The 12,610-nt window shown below is 33.6% G+C and overlaps 1 pseudogene; it reads right to left on the bottom strand.

Annotated features, from left to right (window-relative positions):
- Window positions 1–1,217: 1,217 nt before the first annotated feature.
- On the bottom strand, window positions 1,218–2,777 carry LOC120172629 (annotated as a pseudogene).
- Between the last annotated feature and the right edge of the window lie 9,833 nt (window positions 2,778–12,610).

The following is a 12,610-nucleotide window of genomic DNA, read 5'->3' as shown; positions in this document are numbered from 1 at the left end:
TATTAATTGCCATATCATCTCCTATCAGATATTTGAGGTATTTTTTCTCAACAAAAATCTCATTAGCAAAAAGATATTTTATAATTGAAAGATTATTTGCTTATCTTATTCTTGAAAAATTAAATGTAAATCTCAAATTTGAAATCGAAGAGCAATAGAGTGTACAAAAAATACAGTGGTAAATGGTGTTAGGTGTAAGAAATAAGCTAGAAAATGGCCTCCCAACAGCTCCCGTGACCTCATTAATGCCTTCAACTTTACCACATTTGTTTTCTTCTTTAAACACCATTTAAATGCATCAGTGTGTAGAGATGACTCACCAGCCTTTTCCCAATTTCCTGTCACTAAGCTTTCAAGTTCAATAAGTAGAAATGAGTTGCGTCTCAATTTGAATTTCCCCATTTCTCACTTACCATCGTTTATTGTGCTCTTATAGCCCCCTTTTTTCTTGTAACATTCCATCCATGTTCATGTATTTTACTTCAACTGCAGCAACAAGGAACCGGTTGGATTTTGTTCTTCCTATATCACCTAATAACAAAACTATAAAAGCATAACGAATTCATCACTCAAAAGAAAAGCCTTTATTTTAGTAAATCACATTGTTATTTGATATATTGATTAATTAATCTAGATCGAGTATTGTAGAGACTTGTTATGGGGACGAGTTTTCTAATTCAATATGCTCCATTTACAACGCCATTCAAATCCCCGACTTTACTTATTGATCTATTGATAGACTAATCTAAGAATATGCGGAGACTTATTATTAGGCGTCCTTCTAATTTAGTATAATCCTAATGTCAAGATTCAAAACTACTAACTTACTTAAAGGATCTAGTGTCTTAACCACGTGAACATATTATTAATAAAGCATTTGGGTCTTTAATATTAGATTACAGGTCGCATTTGGTATTAAAGGAAGGTTAAAGAAAGAGATTCTAGGTCCATGCCATTGTTTTGGTTAGCCTAAGATCTGAAGCTACTCAACTACCCCTTGATTGCATTTGAAAAAAGAAGGAAAAAAGATCTAATAACGAAACCAGAAATGTAAGCTTATTTGCTATGTTTTCTGCTCTGTAAGAAGTTGAACAACAAAAATAAATGATAACAATTTGGACATGCCTAATAACAAAAGATTTTTTTTTCAATGTACCAAGTTTTCCCCTCTTCTTCCTGGTGTTTTCCAGCTACAAGATGATCAATGTAGGAGAGAAAAAAAATTAGACCTTTGGTGTAAAGCAAGGATTTAAATAACAGTTTGGATTTTACAACCTCCATACTTGCAGTGATTGCAATAGCATCTGTTAATGTTGCAATAGTGATAAACGTAACTGAAAACGCGATCAAAACCGCAGTTTAAGTCCCTGGTGTAAAGGATGAGTGAACAACCTTGTTTTGTCTCCCAGCTAGGCAAAGCAAAGTCCTCCTTGAAAAAGATGGTGTTTTAGCTTGTGAATCTAAGCTATAACAGCTCTGGTTTTCCTCGTCGGCACCGAATTCACTGACGCTATTTCCGCACCGGCCGGAATCTATCTCGGAAATAGTATCCTTCCCACCACCGGCAACACTTTTCACCTTCAAACTATCGTCATCATCGGAGACGGCGGCATTCTGATGCACCGGAAAACGGAATGAAAAAGCCCTCCTCGATGAACCATGAGTAAGGTTCTGCTTGTCCTTCCCCCGAAGCCAAATCTTCGATATCGAGAAGCTTTCCTTCTTCTTGATGGCCTTACCATTGTTCTCACCTTCAAAGTTTCTCGTGAGCACAAATCTCGTCGATTCACAGTCGCATTCGGAAATCGCCGGCCGGTGACCGGGTGTCAATGGCAAACAAGTCTTCTTCTTGCTCGATGGTTTCTTCATCGGAGTTCTTATGGGACTCGCAATAAAGAGCTCTCATCCATTACGTAATCATAGGATCCCATTGAGAAACATCTTCTTTCATCAACGTTGCCATTACTACTACCTTCACCACCATCAATGTTCCTGTACTTCCCTAGCCTAACAGGCACCACTTTTTCCCCAGAATCCATTTCTACTGTTTGGTTATTGACTTCACTATTTCCCACGATTTCACATGATTTACGCTGGGAAAAAGACGACCCAAGTTCAGTCTCGAGATGGGAATTTGATCTCACAATCTCTCTCGAGCTCTCACTCCCAGATTCAAGCACAATAACAATGGGGGAACATGTAGGGGAGAAATCTGGGATTAATGTAGCTCTACACAAAGGGCATGTTGAATGGGACAAGAGCCAAGTATCAATACACTCCATGTGGAACGCATGGCTGCATTTTGGGAGCAATCTGATCTTGTCTTCATGCTCGAATTCACATAAACAAACAGCACAATCGAATGGATTCTTCACACCAATGATGGCTTTGTAGTGAAACACAGGGAGAGTATCTATGAAAGATTGGTCAAGGCCTGCATCATGGAGATGGAACAGTTGCTGCAACTGCCCTTGAAGAGCAGTCACACTGTCTGTGTCTTCTGGATCTCTACTGGGAGGTCTCATGAGAAATCTAACCAGAAGATGAAGCAAACCAGAAACGAAGAAGATGATGGCTAGGATGATGATGATGAGCAGTATACTGGGACTGACCTTGTTGTTCAAATTGAAGCTATAGGACTGCATATTTTGTGGCGGTGGCAGTAATGGGATTGGCGATTGGGGGAGGTCATACGGCTGCTCCGACGGAGAAAGCAACATTCTTTGCTTCGTTTCTGGATACAAACTCAATTTAGAATTGGATCAAATGAAAGCAAAGATCCCATCTGGAACTCAACTAAAATTGAAGAAGCTTGGTATCAATGGAGTTTTACTGCATCACAAGAGATTCAAAGAGAGAGAGAGAAGAGTTGAAAATGATATTAAAGGGTGTCACTGCCAGAAGGTGAATTTCGAAGAGGAGCAGCCAATAATAAATCTACCCAACGCAACAGTGCAGAGAAAATAAATGAGATTATATCCAATTACAACACTCTTCTTCAGGGTTGACCTGAAGCATCCAAGTCCCAAATTTTACTGGCGTAATGAAAAATTAACCCCCAAAGTTTACTCAAATGATTACTTTGGTCTTATTATTTTTAAGAACATTTTAATCTCTAAAGTTCTAATATTTTGTTAAAATAGTCAACATTGAATGAAAATTGTTAATTGACTAATGACCAACACATATTCATATGTACTTAATCGGTGACGTGGTACATATCACAATATTACTTTAGGTGATGTGGCACGTATTACATCACCAATTAAACACATAAGAAAATATAATGTTAGTAACATGTGTGAATTGTTAGTCAACTAATATTTTCATCCAATAAAAAATATTTCGACCAAAATATCAAATGTTGTGAGATTAAAATGTTCCAAAAAATAAAAATTAAAATGATTATTTGTACAAAAGTTTGATACTAATTTTATCTTTATATATTTTTAATTCCTTAAAAGATAAGTGCATGCTGAAGGGGGGAACTAAATCCCTAAATAGAAAAGAACAAAACCATGATTAAATTACCTATTTCTTGTATTCGGTGGGTTAGGAAATTGGATTATCTTTTAGCACGGTTACGGTAGCATTGCTTGTTTCTTTCTGGTCCCAATCTTGGACAGGTCCTTCTATTCTACTGACATTTTGGTACCTGATTTATATATTAATTAATGGGGAAGGGTCTCTCTTTTGGGGTAAAGACAAAAAACAAAAGACGAAGGCAAGTGAGCTTTCCCAAGCCTACCATAGAGGGTATTTGAAAAGGGTCAAATTATGGATTGGTCCCCATAAATCTGATAACTTTTTCCCTTCCCTTTGAACCAATTGTTATGGGTTCTTTTGGTACTTGATGTCCAAAAAGTGAAACACAGACAGCCATCTTAGGAGGAAGGATGAATCATCTTGTGAGTTTGTAAAAGGAAACATGTTGGAGAAAAAGGAATAGAAATCAACCATGGGATATTAACAGCTAAAGGTTAAATTATCTTTCCTTATCCACGTTTCTACTTTAGTTGCTCCCTCGTATGCAGGTGTATATTGGGCAACCACTCAGTCCCAAGTATATTTGTATATTTGTAATTATTTCCTTGAGAACAATTGTAATCTTAATATTTAATTATATCTGTAGACATTTATTTTCGTCCATATTTATTTTATTTTCTTTTTCTTTTATACATATATATATATATATCTATACATATATACTATATAGTTCGCAAAATGGATTTTGAAAAATACGTATATAATATATGATTTTTTAAAAAACATTTTGAAAATGTATATAATATATAGTTTTAAAAAAATACCTTTGAAAACTATATAATATATAATTTTTAAAACATTTATAGAAAGCATATATAATATATAACTTTTAAAACCATTTTGAAAGCTTATATAAAATATAGTTTTAAGATCATTTTTGTTGAGTTAATTGATTGACGGAATCGGCCAAGAGGGGGTGAATTGGCAATTAAAATTTTGGTGGAAGCTTTTCCAGAAAATTGAAAATAATTGCACAGCTATTTAGAGTGGTTCGACTTTCTTAACCAAAGTCTACGTCCACTACCTTAGCTATCCACACTAAGGATTTTCCAACAAATTCACTAATTTGTTCTTTCTTTTGAGGACAAAGAGTAACCTTACAACTCCCTCAAGAATTATACCCCAATTCTTGAGCACACTCTTTTTCAAAGAGAAATACACAAATTTACAAACTTACAAGGAAAACCTCACAAGGTAATATGTTTGCACAATTCTAGAGCAAGATAAGAACACTCAAAGATAATTACAATTGAGCACAAATTGTGTTCTTGAAAGTAAAATGAATATTGAAAGGAATTTCGGCTTGAATTGCACAAACTTGATGTTTGATGCTTTCTCTCTTGTTTCTCAATGATTTCTTATTTTCTTGTTATTGATCAATGGCTTCAGAACTTGTTTAAATACTCCTTCAAATGATTCTGAACGTTGGGGATGCTTAGTGAAGTCAATAGAGCCGTTTAAGTGTGAAATCAATTAATAAATTCAGTTGGGAGCGTCAGTGCATCGATGCATACCCATGGTGCATCGGTGTATCAGTGTAAAATTCAAATATTTTAACCGTTGGACCCTTAGTGCATCGGTGCACTAAGAATGCATCAAGTGCATTCGATGTTTCAAAATAGCCAGAGTGCATCGATGCATGGCTGGTGCATCGATGCATCAAATGCATTCGATGTTTTTATAAAATCCTCAGTGCATCGGTGCATGGTATGTGCATCGATGCATGAAATGCATTCGATGTTCAATTTAATTCATGGTACATCGATGCATGGATTGGTGCATCGATGCATCACTCTGAAAAATTGATTTTAGGCTTGATTTTGGTTCAAAATACTTTGTGAAAATTGTTTCAAAAATATATTAAGTATAAAACACAATTTTACACATTTAGTAAGGTTTGAAATTGATCTTAAAAGACTTGGAGTAATAATTTGATATTCGATTAATTGAATCGAATATACTTAGAAAACCATTTGTAAAATCTTAAAATTCATTTAAACTAATTTGTTATATCGAAACATCAAAATGTTTTCAACAATCTCCCCTTTTTGATATAACAAAACATTGTGTATTTTAAGATTTTCTAAAATTTTGAATTGAAAAATTACTTCCCCTTACTACAACACTTCTCCCCTTTAACACTTTTACACTTCTCCCCCTTTTTATTAAATCAAAATGATTTTAAAACGTTTTTAAACAAGGTTTTGAAAAGCATAGCCAATTGATTATAAGTAAATATAGCTTAAGCTGCTAAGATCACAATCAAAAGAGATATTAGCCATTAGTTCCATAATCAATATTTATAATCAAATATGGAATGGCATAATTGGTCATATATGCCTAACGATGCAAAAATAAGAAAATTCAACCAAACCAAATATATATATATATAAAATTCAAAATCCAATTATCCAAACCAGAACAAATTCAAACATTTAACAAACCAAACCAAACAATCCAGAAACATCAAAACAATCCAAGATTGAAATACTAAGAAAGCATGGAGAAAAAAAGGTCTAATCCATCGGAGGATCGGGAGGAGGAGGATAATGAGCTCGAACTTCAAGAGTGAGCGCGTCCATACGTTCACGCATCTCCCGCTGAAACTCAGTAATCTGAGACTCCATGGAGGCAAACCTCATATCAAACGACTCCAAGAAGGATCGAAAATATGGTGGCATTTGATCTTCTTGTCGTGCCGGTTCCGGTGCAGGCTCATCGTCTGGAACGTGATCGTCGATATCTTGCATAAATTGATGAAACTCAGGATCATCGTCAGCAGCCGGTGCCGTAGGAGGAGGAGGAGCACGAGAAGATCTAGGAGCATCTCGTGAAGAGCTAGGAGCAGCTCGTGAAGAGCCAGCTCTCGGGGTTTACTTACCGGGTCGAAATACCCAAAGACCAGTTTCCTCGTCTTGCTTCCAATCCGTTTTTCTTCAAGGAAGTAAGATTGATTTGATTTTGGAGTGGGATAGGATTGTCGAGAGAGACGTCTAGACCAAGTTTGATAAAGAGGTTACTAAGAAGACATCCATAAATCAATGTTTCAACATGTTTTGAAGAAACAATGTTTATGATGTCCACTAGTTGACTGAATATAATGTGGGGCAGATTTATTTTGATTTTATTTTTAATACAATACATCCACCATAAATCCCTAGCACGAAGTGTGGAGTACCTACCTCTGGATGGTCAAACCACCAAGAGATCATCAAATGGAGAAAACGATCGTGATGAGATCGTAGAGTACTAACACTGGAGTTTGGAACATAGGGATATTCCACATTTTCACTCTCATTATATATACCACTATCATCTAACCCAAATCGGAAAGCTATAGTCTCGGGGTCAATATTAATATATTGGCCTAAAAGATAAGATCTAATGGTTATAGTTCCACATTGAGTTTCATTTTGAATACACACCGCATTGGAATAGAAAATGCGGACCAATTGTTGATAGATGATAGGTTTAAGCTGAAACAATTTATCAAACTTCCAAGCTTTAAGAATTGGAAGGTATTCGAAGTCAATATCAAGCATGGCTTGAAGCGAAGGAATACGCTCTTCACGGATTCTATAAGTTTGCAAAGAATTTCTGTACCTAGAGTACAATTCATCTCTACGACGCTCAGGCATGTTAAAACATGATTCTAATAGGCTATTAGGAGGTTGAGGAACGGGATTAGGAGGTTGGTTTGAACGAGAACGACTCAAGGAAGTTCTAGGGCGTTTGGGATTAGACATAGTTTAGGAATCGGAATAAGAAATATAACCTGCAAATTGAAACACATGTATGCAATTTAATCAATCCCAAAAAACTCAATTGAGTCTGCAATAATTCAAGGTTCTCTAAACCAAATTCTAATGGGCATAGTTTTTGAAAAACTATTTAGAAAACAACGTTTGAAAATTATAATATGTATAGTTTTTCATGAAGACAACATAATTAAATCAAAAACATCAAATTTAAAAACTAAATTCAGATTTTCGATTTTTTTTTTTAATTTCGAAAGTTCAAAAATTTATTGAAAATTTGTGAGTTTTTGATGAAATTGGTTGTAAAATTTAATTTATAATCATCAAACAATCAATGTCTGATATAATGTTCATCCTAGAACTAACCTAAACTAGTCCTAAGATCAAAAATCAATGAAATAGATGTTTTTGAAATATTACCTTGAAAATTTCGGATTGATGAGAATGAGATGTTGTTTTGCACGAATTGATAATAGAAGCAGGATAAGGAATTGAAAATCTTGAAGATTCCGATCAAAAACCAAGGATTTGGAGAAATTTTGATAGTGAAGAGAGAAAGAAGAGCGGCCCAAGAGAGAGTTTTAAGAGAGTTTTGAGAAAATGAGGAAGAAATAGGGTTTTTATCCAAAAACCCGATGGATGCATCGATGCATGGTCTTGTGCATCGATACACATTCAAGGCGTGCATCGGTGCACCTTCATGGTATATCGATGCACATTCAAGGATGCATCGATGCACTGTTAGGTATATCGATGCATTAAGCACAAAAATGTCAAAAATCTGTTTTAAACACTCAAAATGCTAAATTCATTAGCTCTAGTGGTATTGGCAACTCATATAATGAAAATTAATCATGTTCAAACAATCAAATTAATTCTTAAATTTCATTTTGAACGTAAAATTAATTTTCACTAAGCAACATAAACTCCCCCTAACTAATAGCAATGAATGCAATAAAAATTACCATTATAAGCATATATTTTTTTATTTATTCTTAAAAGTGCTAAAATTATTTTAAACACTAAGTGAAGATAGGTCAGTTAAACCTAATTCTCTCCTAAGTGTCCAAAAATATTCCTTGTCTAAAGGCTTAGTAAAGATATCCGCTAATTGATGCAAAGTATCAACAAATTCTAGAACTACATCTTCCTTAGCGACATGGTCTCTAATGAAGTGATGTCTAATTTCAAAATGCTTAGTTCTAGAGTGTTGGATGAGATTTTTATTGAGACAAATATTACTAGTATTGTCACACTTGATAGGAATGGTACCTACTTCAATTCCATAGTTGAAAAGTTGTTGTTTCATCCATAAAACTTGTGCACAACAACTACCAGCTGAAATATATTCCGCTTCAGTGGTAGATAATGCTAATCAATTTTGTTTCTTTGAAAACCAAGAAATCAACATATTTCCAAGGAATTGGCAAGTACCAGAGGTGCTTTTCCTATCTAATTTGCATGCTCCATAATCTGCATCAGAAAAGGCATGCAAGCTAAAGCTAGAGTCTCTAGGATACCAAAGACCTAAACTAGGAGTGTCCTTAAGGTATCTAAAGATTCTCTTAACAGCTAGAAAATGTGATTCCTTAGGGCATGATTGAAATCTAGCACATAAGAAAACACTAAACATAATGTACGGTCTGCTTGTAGTTAGATAAAGTAAAGATCCAATCATTGACCTATATAATTTAACATCCACACATTTACATCCTTCATCTATGTCAAGCTTTGTCAATGAGCTCAATGGAGTGTTATGTGGCTTCCCAATTTCCAGTCCAAACTTCTTCAGCATTTCTTTAATGTACTTAGCTTGATTGATGAAGATGCCATCTTTTCTTTGCTTGATTTGGAGTCCCAAGAAAAATTTGAGCTCCCCCATCATGCTCATCTCAAATTCACTTTGCATTAGCTTAGAAAATTCTTGGCAAAGAATATCATTAGTAGAACCAAATATTATATCATAAATTTGAACTACTAATAAATCTTTACCTTTATGCTTTAAAAACAATGTAGTGTCAACCTTCCATTTGGGAAAACCTTTCTCAATTAAAATGTTTGAAAATCTTTCATACCAAGTTCTAGGAGTTTGTTTTAAACTATAAAGTGCTTTTGTCAACTTAAGAACATGATTTGGAAATTTTAAATCTTCAAAACCAGGAGGTTGTTTCACATACACTTCTTCCTTTATAAAACCATTTAAAAATGCACTTTTAATATCTATTTGATATAATTTAAATTCATGAAAACATGCAAATGCTAATAATATTCTAATTGCTTCCATCCTAGCTACGGGAGCGTATGTTTCATCATAGTCTATGCCTTCTTCTTGAGTATAGCCTTGAGCAACAAGTCTAGCCTTGTTTCTCACTATATTACCACTCTCATCAAGTTTACTCCTAAATACCCATTTAATGCCTATAGTAGATTTATTACTAGGCCTTTCAACTAATGTCCATAATTTTCTTCTCTCAAATTAATTTAACTCTTCTTGCATACTCATAATCCAATGTTCATCTTTTAATGCTTCTTTAATATTCTTAGGCTCTATGCAGGAGATAAATGCAACATAATTACAAATATTTCTAAGAGAAGATTGAGTTGTTACCCCTTTGGATGGATCACCTATAATCTCACCATCCTTGACATAGTTGTACTCTCTTGGGTAAGATATTTCCCTTTCTTCAATGGTTTGATTCTCAATAGGATCTTGAGTTTCCTCATATTTCGTTTCTTCCTTTGATGATGGTCAACGTCATGTTTAACGTTATTTATATTTATAATACCTACATGATCATTCAAACAAGAATCCTTCCTCGGAAGGGGATTATCATCGAAAACAACATGTATATACTCTTCTACAACTAAAGTTATTTTATTAAATACTCGATAAGCTTTAGAATTTAAAGAATAACCCAGAAAAATTCCCTCATCACTTTTACCATCAAATTTGCCAAGATTGTCTTTACCGTTGTTTAAAACAAAACATTTACATCCAAAAGGATAAAAATAGCTAATGTTAGGCTTTTTATTTTTGAAAATTTCATATGGAGTTTTCTTTAAGATTGGCCTAATCATTACTCGATTTACAACATAACAAGCGGTATTTGTGGCTTCCGCCTAAAAATATTTTGGCAAATTGTTTTCACAAAGCATGGTTCTAGCCATTTCTTCAAAAGTTCGATTTTTCCTCTCAACAACTCCATTTTATTGAGGGGTTCTAGGTGCTGAAAAATTATGGCTAATACCATTAGAATTACAAAAATCAGTAAATCCAAGATTTTCAAATTCAGTTTCATGATCACTCCTAACACTAGTTATAGAGTAACCTTTTTCATTTTGGATTACTTTTGAAAACGTGATGAATTTTTCTTATGCTTCATCTTTAGTACTTAAGAACAGAACCCAAGTATATCTAGAATAGTCATCTACCAAGACAAATGTATATTGTTTTCCACCCAAGCTAGTGGTCCTAGTTGGCCCAAAAAGATCTATATGGATTAATTGTAATACTCTACTAGTTGATACATCATTAATGGATTTAAAAGAAATTTGCTTTTGTTTTCCTTTAGCACAAGCATCACATATTTTATCATTATCAAATTTAAGCTTAGGCAACCCTCTAACTAAATTACCTTGAATTAACTGTTGCAAAACACTCATACTAACATGTCCTAGTCTCCTATGCCATAACCAACTATCATGCTCATCCTTAGAAACTAGGCATAAATTAGTCATATCAATGGAATCTAAATGCATCATATAAATGTTTCCTATTCTATGACCAACAAGCATAATCAAAGTAGATGCAATGTAAATCAATTTTGCAAGCACTTAATTCAAAAATAAGACAATGTATCTTTTGTCAAATTCACCTATTCGAATTATGCTTTAATCCATTCACATACAAAACATTATGCAATGCTGATTATTGAGATTAAGAGCACATGCATAAAGTTTTTGAAAATATTATGCATTAAAACTTTATAATATTTAAACAAAAATCTATGCATAAACATTAAGAAAAATTTAAGGTCACAATTTTGTAAAACCAAAGTTTTTGAAAAATCGATATCAATTGTTAAAGAGATGTCAATTATATTTTAAAAACAATTTTGACCAAAAATTAATATGATGAATTAGAGTTTATAAAAACATTGCCAAAAATTACTATGTTCATCATACAATATTGTTCAACATACATGAGATAAAACATAATTATTCAACATTTAAAACCTCATGCATGCATAAACTAAATGAGCAACCAAATAGAATAATTACATTAAGTTTAGAGGTTACCCGTTTTCTTTTTCATTTGTGGCAAGAGCATCTTGAATATCATCATCTTCATCACCATTGCTCCCACACACCTACAAGAGACATTTAAGTAGATTTTGCTATCTAAATTGCTTTGGATCCGTGAATGTTAGTTTCAATGCCCCTTGTTCCTTTTGGAACCCATACTTGTCTAATTTTAAACCTTTTTCCTTTCTTTAAAGGACAAGTATGTTCCTTATGACCATGATAATGACAATGTGAACATATTGTCATTATTGAACTAGATGAATTATTTAAAATGATCTCTTTTTCTTTTGTTAAGCAGTCAAGCTTAACTTTCAAATTAAAATTTTCTTTTTCAATATTTTCAAATTTCATTTTTGAAAGTTCTAAATCCTTCTTCAAGAGTTCATTTTGATTTTCAAGATCCATTTTCGTTTCTAGAAGAAGTTTGTTTAATTTTGAAATTTTCTTTTTCAAAGTTTTCAGATTTTAGTTTTGAAAGCTCTAACTCCTTTTTCAACATTTCATTTTGTTTTTCCAAGTCTATTTTAGCTTTCAAAAGAATATCATTTTTAGCTATAAGTTTAGAAATCAAATTCCTATATTTGGAGTTCATGGTCTCAAACTCCGAAAATAATTCATCATAAGCATCTTGTAACTCATTAAAAGATTTTGAATTTAATTTATTTGAGTTAGAAGATACCTTTGGCTCTGTGAGAGCTAATAGAGACATCACCTTTATTGGTTTTTCTTCTTCCTTGTCTCCATAGATCTCCTCAAGCTTATCACACATTTCCTTGGCACTTGAACAAGAAGAAACTCCTTCATATACATTAGGATTAATTGCACAACATAACATGTGCATAGCCTTTGTCTTTTGTTGAGTTTTCTTCCGTTCTTGATCACTCCACTTCTTTGCCTTCTTCGTAGGAGAGGAATATCTTCTCTCAATTACCATCCAAGCTTCCATATCAAATGCTTGGATAAATATCATCATAAACCTCTTCCAACGACGATAATTTGTC

This window comes from Hibiscus syriacus, unplaced genomic scaffold (assembly GCF_006381635.1).
Source record: "Hibiscus syriacus cultivar Baekdansim isolate YM2019G1 unplaced genomic scaffold, ASM638163v2 tig00111876_pilon, whole genome shotgun sequence".
In the NCBI taxonomy this organism is placed as follows: Eukaryota; Viridiplantae; Streptophyta; class Magnoliopsida; order Malvales; family Malvaceae; genus Hibiscus; species Hibiscus syriacus.
The sequence above is the reverse complement of the archived record's forward strand: the minus strand, read 5'-3'. Positions and strand labels throughout refer to the sequence as shown.